At 39.6% G+C, this 15,784-nt stretch overlaps 1 protein-coding gene across 8 annotated transcripts in view; it reads right to left on the bottom strand.

Moving 5' to 3' along the window:
* The window catches only part of LOC124159492 (protein alan shepard), a 198,697-nt gene that overhangs the window by 87,663 nt on the left and 95,250 nt on the right, over nt 1-15,784 (bottom strand). The window lies entirely within an intron of this gene.

The following is a 15,784-nucleotide window of genomic DNA, read 5'->3' as shown; positions in this document are numbered from 1 at the left end:
GGGTTTTGAATGAAGATTAGCTCTGTTACTCACGATAAAACTATTTTCAGAGCAACAGGGCATAATAGATGAGAGTTTCTTCCGCTACGAATGGAGGAGAAAGGATAATATATATTCGTAACAATACGTATTATGCTATCTGAAAGACCGTTCAAAAGCCTACCATTTATTTGGCGGGGGGGGGGTGGCACCTTGATGACGATTTTACCGGGGAGGAGGGGGATGAGGGGTGGAATAAGAATTCCTCCATCAGTAGCAACGTTTCCCCCGTCTCGGGAAATAAAAGGACGTGCATTTGCCAGCGCCAATGAAGAAGGTGACGGGATAGGAGAGAGGCAAAGAAAGAGTGGGGAGGACATTCCGATGGCGATGGCGAAGAGAACTTGGAGGGGGGAGTCATCAGCACCCCCCGCCATGCACCCCCGCACTCAAATCCAATTGCACCCGCCCCCCGTCCAACCCCCGGAACGGAAAAGATAAATAAATCCTCCACTCCCACCATCTTAAAGAGACAACTCCCACTTATTCAGCATGAGAGAGACGTGCCCTGTTCGTCACAACTTAACTTGGCGTAACTTGATTTACTAAGAACCGAACCAATTTATAACGTACCCCTTCAATCCATTACACGTACCTTTGGCATTCGTTTTGTATGCTCCAGGGTTGAATTTTGGAGAACTCTTTGGAGAATAAATCGAAGCAATAGCCAACAATATCTGGTTTAATGTCCCCTCCTTGTTTGTTAACTCCATTGTTTATATTGTTTTCCGCCCATAAATTAAGGGACGAATATAAAATTAAGAAAAATGATCTACATCTTCCTTTCTTAGTTCGAGGTTAGTATCCCAAGCGATATACATGGTTACCACGGTTACTGAGTCACGCGATGATAACTGGCTCCGTACGCGTAACAACCGTAAAATTGATACTATTAGACGTACGACAGCTTCTTTTTCTATCGATAAACATAGCTATTTTCCTAGCTTCTGATTGATTTTCCAAGAGAGTATTTCTCAACGAATGATCGAGTTTCGCCGTTTTAAATTGAAAAGACGCTCGTTTTTAGTCTTCAACTCCATAGTTGCGCTAAGTTAAGTTAATGTGAAAAGTCGATTGGGAAAGTCAACGCCGATATAACGTAGAGACAGGTAGGGACACAAACGATACTATGATAATGTTTAAATGTTTGATTAGTATATGTCTTACAACAAAACTGATCCGTTGCGAAGGTAACTACGTGACGACTTTCCTTGATAGAAAGAGGATACTAATTTAGAAAATTTAAAAACGTAAAATTATACTCATTACCTTAGTATTGACTGTTTGTGAGATATTTAGCAGGTTATAAACATTTGATGTTGTCTTCGGGGAGTTCAGGACAATATAATTCACATTCAGCGAAGTAAAATTAACTACAGAAACTCGGGTTTTAAATAAAATTTTGTAAAAATTAATTCGACATTTGCTTCCCTCCTTTATACACTTTTTACCGCATAGCAAAGTGATAACAATTTAGCATTGCGTGGCTCAGTAACCATGGTAACCAAGAACATTTCTTGGAAAATCAAACCTAGGACTAGGAAAGAAATGTGTGTGTCATGGTTGTATATTTTACATTAAACCCTTAATTTATGGGCAAAAACAATATAAAATACGGATTCGAAAGGAGAGGAAACTAATGCAGATACTTTTGGCTATCGCTTCGATTTAGTTTCCAGACGAATATTCCAAAAGTCAACCCTTGAGCATATAAAGCCAATGGCAGGGGCACGTGTAATGGATTTGCGATGAGAGAATCGAACATTGCCATCGAAATCGAATCCAAATTGCCGATGCAATCAAGATTCGATAAAAAAATCTCGACTCCTTCCCGTGAACTCGCATTGATTTTATGAGACAACCCTGGCAATCGTACCGATATCGAGAGAATCTCCCTCCGTGGCAAAATGGAGGCCGAGTTGAAAGTAGGCTCGGGTCGTAACCGACATTTTCGATCCCTCGAACGAAATCAGATATCGGGAAAATACCATCGATCGATCGGAGAGAACATAAGCCACCCCTCCCGCGGCGGGGCCTATTTTTTACGGGGAGGACGCGGAAAACGGGAAAGGGATAGTGAGATAGTGAGGGAGGGAGAAAGAGGAGATGAAAGGAAGCAGATAGAGAGAGAAAATGAGGAAGGAGGCACGTGTTCGGGAGAGCGTGTCTTTGCAAGTGCGTTTCAGCGAAGCGAGAATGTCCACATAAAACGCTGATGGATATGTGATCGAAAAATCAGCGGAGGGGAAAAGGCCGACAGGTCGCGAATGTACATTCCTATCTATCGGTCAACCCGATGGCGCACGATGAATGGACAAATGCCCCTGATTTGCCCACGAGAGTGGTCCTGTGCTCCAGGAACATTTGGGTTGTCTTTCGGAGTATTCTTCTGGAGACAAAATGGAAGCTATAGCCAACAATATCCGAATTAGTTTCCTCTCCTTTCAACTCCATAGTTAATAATGTTTTCAACCAATAAATCAAGGGTTTAATGTAAAATAAAAAACCAGAAACAACATCTTACTTCCCAAGTCCAAAGTTATTATCCTAAGGTACTCTTTGTTACCAAATTTACTGAGTCCAGAGGTACTAAATTGGCTACTGCGAGAAGTGGATTGTTATCACGTGTGTAGCTGATTAGTTAAGTGTATAAATAAGATAATTAAATGCCGAATTCTCTCTGTATGCATATAAGCGGCGACTTGAGGATATAATTGATACAGTAGTCGAGCATTTCGAGATAACTAGAATTTAATGGCGATTTAAAAAGACACACTCAATCCATCACTAACTACACACGCACCATGGATATTTAATAAGGAAAATACTGCGGACATACATCCTACGGGCTATGATTGACCTAAGTGTGTTGGAAAATTCTATAGCTAAAAACATAAAAAATGAAGTTCTAAACCGTGCAATACAATAAAACACATATGTATTATGAAAGAATAATTATTCAGGGAACGCATCTTCAGTTTCATAAATAAATATTACTATATATCAGTATACAGACAGGCAAATGTTTAAGAAATACGGTAAAGGATTCAAACAAGTAAGCAAAAATAAAGTTACACCGAAGTCCACTCGACAATTGGAAATCACTTCCATCCCTCATAATATTATCTACATATCATTTTACTTAACTAAAACATAGTATAATCACTTATCTATTAATATTGCTTCCAAATGAAATTTTCCTCAAACACGCCAAAATCATAAAGGTAAGATTTAGACTACTAGAAAAATCAACAATTATGCCCTGAAAATAGTAATTTTCCTTTACATATTAAGAAAAATCGATCTTTCCATTGTTGAGACGGCGACAGATATAAAAAATCTGAGGAAAAAAATCAACAATAATCGCAACTCCCATCACTGACTTATCAAAAAAACTGTCAAATATGAGATAAATGACTTTGAATACATCACATTAACGGGATTATCGCTCTCGTAGCCACAAACAAAGGATAGGCTCGTAAATTAATATGTAAGAACGCCAAATGATCAGTCATCAACTGCAACATTTAAAAGGCTCTTAAAGGGTCTGGTGCAAGCGCACAACATAACTAACACGAATACTTCGGCAACAGAAACATTAAAAAAAGGTAATTACGCACTTAAAAGTCCATCTGAAAACAATGAAGCATGAAAAAATAAATTGACGGAATCCCTCCCATCCTCCGTTCTGGTGAGAGCGAGGCAAGGGCGGAAAAAAAGGTGGTGGGGGGTGAAGGGGGTACAGGGGGGGTGAAGGGGGTACAGGGGGGTGATTGGGGAGGATGTGACTGGGAGAGGGAGACAATAAATGAGCTAGGGGTGAAGGGCGGAGAAGATAAGGGAGGGCTTAAAAAGTAGGGTTTGATAGTCGTAATGGCCTGCAATTCCAGCAACCGGCTTGGTTTCGGCCGTGGATATAAATGTCCCTCCCATTACGTTCGCCCCCGTAGTGTGGAGTACAAACCTGGTGGCTCGTCCATCTAACGCGCCAGACGCTGCACTCGTCGAATATAAAAAGGAGAGCGTTATATTAGCGCCCATATTTTCAAAGATTATTAAAACCCGAGCCGATTCCGCTCTCCCGCGCGCGGAAGTGCAAAATTAACGTATCGTGGCTGCGTAACCATCTAACAAGTCTTTTGCGGTCTTACGAAAAAAAAGTGTTAAAGAGAATTAATTCATGGGGTGCTAAAACCCAGAAATTAATTTAAAAGGCAGGATCCAACAGTTTGACAAGGAAGCAAGGCGTCCTTTCGAGGCGACCTTATTGTATTAAAGAGTGAAAAAGAGAGATTTCACTTCATTCACGCGGGATTCGCGGTTCAAGTTCGAGCAAAATGAAATAAAATGACAGATGGCCAACGGACTATGGAAAGAAAATACGAATTTTAATTTGGCAAACAGTTTACTGATGAATGAGTCAATGAAATGATGTCAAGGATTATTAAGTAATAGAAAAATTAAAGTTATTACAGTTATAATATTAAACATTATGAAAGGGGCAGTGAAATTATTTTCGTGTAAAGTATATTAAATTAATAAATCATGAACTAAATGTAGCTAAAAAAATCGCATATTCTCAGAAGAAATAACAAGAATAACTCATCATAATATATATTTGTCATAAAACTAATTTGATGACCACCAATGCTATTCCACTCACTGAAGTAAATCAGTACGTTAAACAGGCAAAAAATCTCAATTCCGAAAATTCTATCTCACTGTGTATATCAAAGAGGAATGAAATAACACAAGAAATTTCAGACGGAGGCAGATGAGAATGTCGCTGATGATCAATAATAAAAAAAACCCTGGGGGTGAATATTTTGGAGATGATTCTGAATCCTGGACCGAAAAAAATTGGGTGCGGTGAGAACTTTCTCCAATTTGTGAGGCGACTTTCAGATCTCGTCAACCCTTAATCGCTTTCTCATCGAAGTATTTCGTCCCTGCTCCAGCCTCATGCCCGGGAGTGTTTTTCTTCGAAAGAGGGGAGGGAGGGCCAGGGAAGGATGAGGACCCAATTATTTTTTCTCCTCGACGTGCAGAAGTCGGCCCACACGAAGAAAGAACTTCCTTGTTTATGTGACACGCTCGAAGGACTGTCGTAATGATGTGTCTAATCGGCCGTGAAGATCTAAGAACAGTTGAAGGCTGCGATCGCGGCACGGGAAGCTAACATTAAAGAGGACGTGACGTCAGGATTATTTTTCGGAAGCAAGGAGGAGTCCCTTAAGGCGATCTCGGACCAAGGGGACGTCAAAAGTAATGAGTGGAGGCCTGAAAGCACCCATATCAAGGGTACGAGAGAGCGTCCTGACTCCGAGAAGCAACTCTGGCCGTGATAAAACGTGGAGTGATTCCCCTCCGCAAGGCCTCCTTACCGACTCGCTAAATTGAACCCTGGACAGCCTGAGATGCGACCTGAAAGAGATGGTCTACACACACACACACACATTACCACAACGAAGTTCATCATTTACAGTGAAGTTATTCTATTCCTTAAGGGAAGTATTACTGATTTAAACGTTTTAGAAAAGCTAAATACAAAAATAAAGAAAAGAATTGAAAGAGAAAAACTTTAGCAAAATAAATGGCAACTAAAAACACTTTGATTCCTTCTGGGGTTCGAACGAGGTTCTCTTCATTCCAAGTGAAGAGAGAATAGTTCCTATCTCTCCCTAATTTTCCAGCCAACACACTACATCACCTCTCCTTGCGGGCTATCAAAGGCGCTGGGGGGGCTAGAGCTTGCGGTAACCAGCCCCTTGGGATCGTTCCCCCCCCGTGCCTGCCCGTCGGGAGTCAGAAGAGGACCACACAGCCACGGGAAAAAGGAAAATATGAAAATCTCTATGATTATTATGAAGAAAAAACATTATGATGATGAAAATAAATGAGGTGCCGATGAGAGCATAAAACCATCAAGCCTTCTACCCCAGGAATAAAAAAAAACAAAAATAATAATAATAAAAATAATAAAACACACACACACGTAGTATTGCAACCCTAAGATTGTTACAATGCTCCATTTATCCCAAACTAATTTTTTTAATCTCCCCGATGCTCTTCTTTCCAGTATTCTTCTTGATATGTCCCAGGTACTTGTTCTTCGGTATTCTTCTGGGGACTTTTCCATCAATTATCCTTTCATCATATTTTCCACGAAACTACTCCGTCTAAGAGACTCGTGTTCTTTGGCGCATGGTGTTTCCATAGTTTCCTTAATTCTCTAATGCTTCTATATACTTCCTCATCAGCTACCCTACCCGTAATATTTTATCGTCAGGCTACCACACTCCCAATGGCATTATCTACGGAAAATCGTAGAAAGTTCCCTCATAGGGAATTTTTTCTTTTCTATAGAAACGTCAAATAATTGTTTCGCTAGTAGTGGGCCCGTCGTTCCCGTAGCGTATCCACGTAGGTAGCCACGCAGCAATAAAATAGAGAAACAAAACACAACGGTTTCATCTTCTTCTAAAAAAGTATTAATCATGTTAATTAAGGCCAACCATCACACATACGCTGAGCTTTTAACCTAATATGATGCTTCACATATCAGTTGCCGGTTATGACATCTTATCACTAGAACGCAGTGAAAAACAGTCGGTAGATATACACTCGAGTAAAACATGAACACAAACTTCTTCGAGATCGAATTTCCACCAACAAAATTGACCCTATCAACACAACACCATGCGACCATAAAATGCCCCAAAGTCATTTCGTACTGACCAACAAAACTTAATTTCCGTAAAAAAATGACTAATATTATTTCCTCGTGAATCTAATTAAGGTAGAAAATTATATCCTTATGTAAAGCAGATCTAAAAACCCCTATGCAGCTTCCGGATATTCTACAGCTTTTTAATTTCAAACTATACGTGTAAGCCTATCTACTCGAACCCATACCTCTCCTGCCATTTGTAAATAACCAATAAAATATGGTTTCCACAACACAATATCTATATTTTCCATCCTAAAACTAATAAAATCGACATCGTTTCGGCAAAATTTAATGCTTCTCCTCAATTAGAAAACACATTTTTCAAACCTCACATGAAGTCAGTCGAATAATGCTAGGAAAAACACTTCGCTTCCCATCGCAAAGCCGTCCGTCATTTTGCACGGATGAGTTTTAACGCTAAAGGACGACTAAACGCGTTACAGTGAAATACCAATTAAAGAACGACCCAGCTTAAGTAATTAAAGAGATTGCCGGCGTTGGTGTTCGCCGAAGGAGACGTAACTTTTCGCTAATTACACCGAATGACTGCGAGACGCTCCGACCACTCCGGAGGAAATACTAGCGTGTCCAAATAGGAAAAACGAACAAAATGGCAGGAACAAGTGCCAGGAAAAAGAGTACAGACAGTAATAACTGCGTGCACTGCCGTCTCTAATGGGACTATAAAGTTCCGCAGGCAAATTTCAAATTTACGACGGCCAGAGGAAAAAAAAATAGGGGAAGGGGAATGCAGACGTAGCTTTTCGTACGACTTTATTTAACCGGATGGGTTTAAAATGTGCACCAAACGCCCATCTCGTCGTAGACCAAAGAAGTTTTTCACATTTTCGCCTCCGAGTAACGTGACGGTTGCGGAACTCTAGATAGGGATTGATGGTCAGGTTCCCTTATATGTTAGAACTGTAAATAAAACGCGGTGGGTGAAATGTTGAAGCAGATTTTATGCTAAATCCAGATTTGTTCAGTCTTTACGACTTTCTTGCGCTAGGCGTTAATGAACCCGTGAAAAACAGCCAAATTAAGAAATTATGAAACTCGTAATATATACAGTCCTTTGGGGTTGTATGATCATTTCGTGCTCTTGATATGTATCGAGTTCCCTAGAAAATATTAGAGGATAACTGAGAAATTAAAAAAAGCAACAAGAGACAAAATGATAAATAATCATCTAGTCCCATTAAAAAAACGTTTTATTACTTCCCTAGCGTGCGTCATGGACATTTATATACTGTATGTACATGCATCGAAGCAAATATATAATTATTTACCACGTTCAACACGTTACAGCTAGTTCGCAACTCGCTACGCTATAAATAGAAGTCTCGCGCATTCCTTAAACCATGGCAAACCACTTACTTAAAAAAAAGGAACCGCTCGCGTATACGATCAATGATGAAACTGTACATAAAATTGATCTTAAAGAAAATTTGTAATAAAATCTTATTACTTAAGCGAGAAATATGTAGAGCGACATGAAGAACCAAATAATATCTAACAACTAGTAAAAAATTTAATGTTTCGATGGACACCATAAAATAGACTGATGAGAAGAAATACAGAACATAAAGTTTAATTCGAAAAGATCTAAAAAAATTCTGTACATGCCAACCCCACACACTATGAGTAACAGCGAATTAAGGGAATTGAAATTAATTTTAACTCAAGCAATTCCATGTATAATCTAATTTGGTCAGGCCAAGGTTTACAAAAGTATTGTAGCAATGAAGAGTAACGTAAAGAGTAATGTGCAACATTATCAAGAAGTGAAGCCCTGAAACCGTTTTATCCATAAACTTCCTTCTCCTCCTGAGCACTGAAGAACCTAAGCCGTAACTTCCAATCTACACGCGTCCATAATGCGTGTTAGCGCCATTAATTCGGAAAGCGACGCCAGAAAACTTTTAACACAACTTACGGCAAACGTCATCTAGGACTTAAGAACACCTGCCGCTCCGGAAACAAGTTAGGCCGCCACTTTAGGCAAGGAAGCGCCGCGCCTGCTAAAACACTTGCAAAGTTACCGAGCAGAGCGAATAGCCTACCGCATAGAGACAGGTAGCATGTGAAAAATAGGCGAAAGATTAAATTGAGCACGGAAAAATAGCTTCATGGCTGTGGGGGGTTTAGCAAAAAAAATTAACTGTAAACTGTACTGTAAACCACTTATCTTTCTTCTGAATAAACATCGTACCTTTTTAAAACCGAGTTTTTCCTTAGCTTCTTCATTGTCTTCTCAGGAGATTACTCAATTACATTGAATTCACGTTATTTTTTCATGACGAGATATTTACTAGCATGATTCTCAATTTGAAGAAACAAAACACGGAGGGAAAGCGCATGAAATATGTGCCTACGATTCACCGCGCTTTAAAATTTCACGGCAATTCAAAATGGACCAAAACCCAAGCGTCAAGTTGACCAGATTCTTCTCTGTGTTAGTTCTACCAGATTGATCGCTAATTTTATTCATTAACGAACCCACTGAAGCATGAGTGTTATAATCTCACGCTGAGAGCCCCATTCGGTAAATGTATTGCCTTTTATTTCCATAAACCGGCCTTAAGGAACGATGGTTAAGGAGGCCGCTGATGAATGTCATTGAATAACCTGAAAGTGTGCATTTATCATGACTTATACCGAGAGTCCTGGGATTTCAATTCTGAAGGGTGTGCTGTGAAAAACGCTCAATTCTTAGGACTGATTTATTGAGTCTAGACAAAAATTAGGTGAGTATTTAAACCGAAGTGGAGTAATTCTACCATTTATATAGTAAAATATAGCGTCACCGATCTTATTTCACAAAATTCCTTTGCCGTAAATCAAAAATGTACTCAAGCTGGGGCTGTGTCTGCTTCCGTTAATACTGAACAAATATAAAAAAATCGGCCCTTAGATATATTCGCTAAGTTTCCTCGTCCTTTTACAAAGAGCAATTGACATTTTTAGTGATAATCTCTCCAAATCCATTGTTAGAAGACGGTTTCCGTGAGGAAATTTAAACCATTAACCACAATTAGGTTAAGCAATGTATTACTGCCTAAATTCAAGAAAAGAGCAGAGATCTTATAGACTTAACAGCGATTTAAAAAATAATCGTGCCAATAAAAAAAACGCAACTTCGTAAACACGTAACTGCGCTCTAACAAATATCTTAGCGAAATAAAATGTCACATAAATTGAAGGCAATGGCTGACCTTGTACGAGGAAATGTGCAACCAAGATTCGGAGAATCATAGCTCTTGACACAGGTTATAACAGCACACAAGGTCATTACCCATCAAAGTCAAGGACCAAAATCGGGAACGCACGATTTCATTGAAGGAATAAACGAGGATCCGTTTGCGTCATCTGTATACAATCAGTTTTATGCTAGCCGCCTGATGAGGCAACCTATACGGTAATGTGACACTGGTCGACCTTTTAAGAGGTTTCGGCGAGCATTTGAAACAACTGATAACATGCAACTAGCAGTATAGGTACCCAACTTATATGACGAGAAGCATTTTGTGAAACTAGGCCAAAGTCTTTTTCCATCACGCAACGTTGTTCAACCAAGTGCAGCTCGATAACGGGTGCGGTTTACGATGAGACCTAACCACACGACACCTAAGTCTCCAAGACAACGAAGTGCCCCTCGGAGGCAATCCTTCCCAGTCCTATCACAGAGCTCAACTTACAGCGACAATGAAGATCATTTCAAAGAATGCGTTTAAATGAGGACGTTACAACCTTAAAATGATAAGGTCTTTGGTGGAATACACTAGATTAAAAATTAATAATGATAGGTGGTTTACAGTACGCGTGAATTTATTTTATTAAACTCCGCACAGCCATGAAGCTAATTACAGTACTTGTAAATATTATCTTTGTACATTATATTTAACATTGTATGTTATTAGTGTGATTTCTGTACAGTGTATGGAATATTTCTATGTATAATCATAATTAATGCGTTTGTTTTTAATTTTTATGTTTCAATCCTTCATAATATTCTCTAAGGAACGCACGTTAAAGAAAAGCGTATTTCGAATTATAAGTTATGGCATATTCTTTTGTTTTGGCCGCACCAGCCAGCTGTCAATTTTTTAATTTAAGAGGTGGCAAACCCAACACTGATCCTTACCACAGGGGTGCCTATATTCCACATTGTAAAAACTAAGCTGTTAAAATTCCATGTACCATAATGTGGAATAAAACTATATTATTATTATACATTATTATTAATTTGTTTATAGTAAGCTATCGCCAGAAGCTAGCGTAAGACTTGTTAGAAATGAATGAAGAGTAAACCTACATGCGAGCACAGAAAAGGACCGAATACTATATCTAGAGGATATAAAAAATACAATCGTACGGATACCACACCATTAACCTATGAAATTTGAACCGAATCACCCAAAAGTCGCGATTTTCATTATTCCCTCGGCAGACGACCCATTCGCTCTCTCTCCCCCAGCACTCATATCTTCCTCGATGCAAATTTATACCAAGAGTCCTGAGATTTCAAAGCTGAAAAAACGTGCTGCGAAAAAACTCAATTCTTGGGGCTGATTTATTCCGACCATTATATTCGATGTATATTTATAATGCATTATATTATAAACAGTATTTAATACATCTACATCTACACAATACCCCGCAAGCCGCCTTAAAGGCGTGTGGCAGGGGGTGTTAGACCACCAGCCGTTTACAGCTAATAAAAAAAATGAAGTGCTCTAACGAAGTTGGGACTAGCGATTATTAAAGTCCTTTATGGTTCGGGGGAAAAATGAATTCCCATATCTATCCGTTCGGCAATGCATCTCTCTTAATTTATCGCTTCCATCGGACCTGGAAATATAGTCCAATATTATGTTCTCTTTGTCGCTCTAAAAGATATCCATTCTCAATTGTTCAAGCAATCTAAGCCGAGCGCGCAGCCTCCGAGTCGCCAGCGGCTCCCAGACTAATTCGCTTAACATCTGGGTAACACTGTCTGTACAGTGTACGCCCGTAGCAGTTTTTGAGGAGTATAACTGCATGCTGCGATACTTCGTGTAACTACGGTACTTGATCTTCTCTTAGTTTCTCCTCATTTCGCGGGGAGAGTGGGGGGGGGGGAAGGTGTACCATGTTCCCATTGGATATGCTTTAAACATCAAGGCCGAGGGTCAAAATCTCTTTCTGATCTGGAGCAGTCAGGCGCCCGATTGCCGAGAGGCGGGGAGGGCGACGCCGACGGCGCAAGAGGGAACCAATTCATCCGAGAGAGACGTAAACATGAGACTGTCGGAATATCAAAAAAGGAAACACACGCGGAGGGTGCGGATGGTACACAAAAGGAGGGGTTGGTTGGAGGAGGGGAGGATGGACAAGGGAAGGACGCGTCCCGCAACAGGCGACGTAACCATGACGACGACCTCTCGTGCTTGATGAAATTGGACGAGAATCTATTTTGGATAGCCTGGAATGGAAGGGGCGGGGAGGAGTACGAGGAATAAATTCGCGAACCGAAAATACGTCGAGGAGGAAACTGATGGGGTGGGGGAGAGACTGGGAAATAAAAATCTTAAAGAGCGTCGCGTGGGAGTAAACTTGGCACCTATTCGACGCTACAGCGACAAAGGGAATCATCCCGCATACTTAGTCCGACGAATAAAAAAAAAGAGTTCCCTGAATAATGCAAATGACTTGACGGTCCGGCTCTTGCTCCGGGGCATAAATTCATCACAGACGCGGGGAAAACAGCAAGGTCGATGGATTTAAGACCGGTTAGGTTCCAAATTGTCGTTCCCATGGACAAAAGTTAAAGAGGCTCCAATTAATTATTCACTCAATCTCACGTTTTTACGGCCAAAACAGTGAACCACATCAAAATCTCATTATAACTGTAACGAAACTCTATGAGGTACTCAATTTTGCACAGCTTTTCCATAAAAGACACAGAGAAAATCATGAATCCATAATCATTTTAGATCCTGTGCTAAGGATACTTTCTCGCAGAACCACTAAACATAGAGGTCACCCTTCACTTGAATAATCTCTTATTTTTCATTGTCGTATCCCTAATGACCAACTAATCTCATGCCTTACGCACAGCAATCAGTTCGATTTCTCAGGATTTAGTGTTTACGCACTGTATCTGCTCCAAAAACTTCTAGATGTCAACTTCCTTCTTTTCGAAGAGAAATAAAGACTTTATTGGCAAAATGAATCAGAGCCGCCTTTGAAATTTATAATAACAAAATCACAGCTCCTACGTGTCGGAGTATGTATACTTTTTTATACATAAAATGCAATAAAATGAAAATCCAAAAATACAATTCAAGTTCTTTATGATTGATATTATCAGGGCCTCCAGTGCGGGTTAAGTTGAGAGAGTCAGAGGAGGTAGAGCATCAGCGAAAAGGGAGACGCGGAATTCGGTTTATCTCAATCATATCAGGAGATATGCATCACTAATTCAGGCAGGGATGGACTGGAATAATTGGGCAACTCGAGAACATTAATGGTCGGTATTGTTAAAAGACAATATAAGTTAACATCTTAATCGCAGACTTCGTAATTATGGATGGAACGTAAATTATTAGAAAATGCAACATTAGATTACATAAGTCAAATTAGATTATAAGATGATACACCAAGAAAGAAAGACGCTGTTAACAAGCAAATCACTCTATCGGTATTGGAACCCGAATATCCCTGTCAACCAGTAGGATAAGAGGCCAGTAGGAAATAATTGAGTCTATTTTTTTTCTATCAATTTTCACTCGACCCAATTAAATAACGCCCATTTGACGAATCATTACGGAGCAATGAATTGATCTTCATCAGAACATGGATACTCGAATTTAGTTCAGGGTAAAAACTTAAGGATACAGGGCATAACTAACGTGAAGGTAACTGGAAACAAAAAAAAAAACAACGCGAATAATTTACTTAAAAAATAAAGAATACGGACTTTAGTTCCCACACTAGCTATCGATGATGACATTGTATAAAATATTTAAAAACATATAGCCTGAAAGCGCATGAGGTAGCGATAGGCCCCCACATAATTGACCTCTCGCTGTAGTTGAATGTCAATTCTCAGAAGGTTCGCACGTTTTCAGGTAAAGGAATGAATTTATTAGCAATCAATAACACACACAAACATCAAAGCATATTTGTAAATTCACCTTGAATGTCAACAGCTTTAGAATTCATTGAAAATAACTCCTCTCAAAATCACCACTCGACTGAATTTATAAGGGAACAAAAAAAAAGAAAACCAATTGAATCAAATTTGCCGAGCGCATGGAATTTTCAACAGCGAGATATCCGGAATGAATATTGAGGAAAAAGTACGTGAATTAATACCACGCAAAACTCCGACGCGAAAATATTTCTCACAAATGTCGTCTCTTCCACCACAAAAATCAGGGTTACATTTTTACGTTGGAAACGTAATCACGTTCGTTTTAGCGGACACGCCGAGAGAATAATTTATAGCCGCCGCTGCGAAACGAAGTTTACAAGTGGGAGTAGGGGGGGAGGGAACGAGGGGCTAATCAGATTGAGACGATACCGGATTCCGTACACGCTCCGTAGGCGGTGGGCTCAACCGACTCGGCCTACTCCCGGGAGTAAGGAAACTAGGGATTTTACAATCTTCCGGTCCTGCCAATATCTAATAGCGGCGGTTTCATCCACGCCTAAAGGATCAAGTATGAAGTGGGAAACGGGCTCAGGGAACGAGCTTACGATCACCCCCTAGTTTTTGCACGCTTTGAATGAGAAAAGCGTCGGAGGCATACGGAAATATTCATCACTCAAAACCGTCGATACTTTATTGCAGCCCGCGGAGAGAACGATGGGAGGGAGGGATGACGCAGAAATTCAATTTCGCCATAGAGTACGTTCAAAGCACTCTAAGTAGGTAACGTATAATTATGATGTAAATGAAGTTCTAAAACCTTTCTTGAGAGTTGTTTTCGCTTGAAATTCAACGCATAGATAGTTGGACTTATCGTCATTGTCACGAAATGAAAGCCATGATTACATTTTCGCTCATTGGGACGTATTTTTTACGAAAACAGTATTCTTTAAAGTTTGGATAAAGTAAAAATAAAAATTGATGCATTGTCTGAACGAATTCATCACAAATTAAGGATGTGAGTATAATGAAAATTTGGGCGTTCGCAGAATGGAATTCACGACTTTCGGGAGTTATCTATTAATTCCATTTTCCTCCACAACCACATCTCGAAAAAAAAGGTTCTCAGATGATTAAAAAAAACAAGAAAGTGAGATAAAAACGTCCAAACGACTACGGGAGGAATATGAACCAATTAGAAGTTTAATGTCAGTCACTATGAACGATAAAAAACTTTCAGTCTGATATTGATCAACTGAAGATTGAATTCAACTTCAAGTTGATACCTTGGAGCCCTCTTCCATTAGAGCAGGTGTCCTTGAGAAGTACAGAAGTATGAAAAGAATATCTTTGGCGATTTATTTTTAATTTTATTTCTTCCTTATTTTAAAACAACTTTAGCTTATTTTAGCTTCGGGACATGAGGGTTCTTTGTTGAAAATATTAAAACAAGTTGAGTAGGGCCTGGTAGGGCTGATATTTTTGCATGTTCGCGACAAATTGGCTTTCAACCAGCATCTCATGTTCTTCGCTGAATAGAAAAACAATCACAAAGTCAAGCATGCACATAAAAAGACCCTTTACCAGGTATGATGCCATAAATTTATTTTGGTAGAGATAAAGCAGGGTGGGTAAAGTAATCTAGCCAGTTTTAAGTAGCACACATTTCCGTCGGGTACGTAAATATAAAAACTGTACCTAATTCCATAGGTGCACAGAACATGTTTCACATTATTAGAATAATAAAGTTTTTATAGCAGAAAATGACCTTTAAATAGAACGGGGAACGAGTGGGCACGCTCGGAAACAGCGTTACTCATCCGTTAGTACAAAAAACCAAATGGCTTACACGGTTCCGGGAAAAAAATGTGCGCATATTC

This window comes from Ischnura elegans, chromosome 5 (genome assembly GCF_921293095.1).
Source record: "Ischnura elegans chromosome 5, ioIscEleg1.1, whole genome shotgun sequence".
Taxonomy (NCBI): domain Eukaryota; kingdom Metazoa; phylum Arthropoda; class Insecta; order Odonata; family Coenagrionidae; genus Ischnura; species Ischnura elegans.
This window is presented reverse-complemented; position numbering and strand designations above follow the sequence as displayed.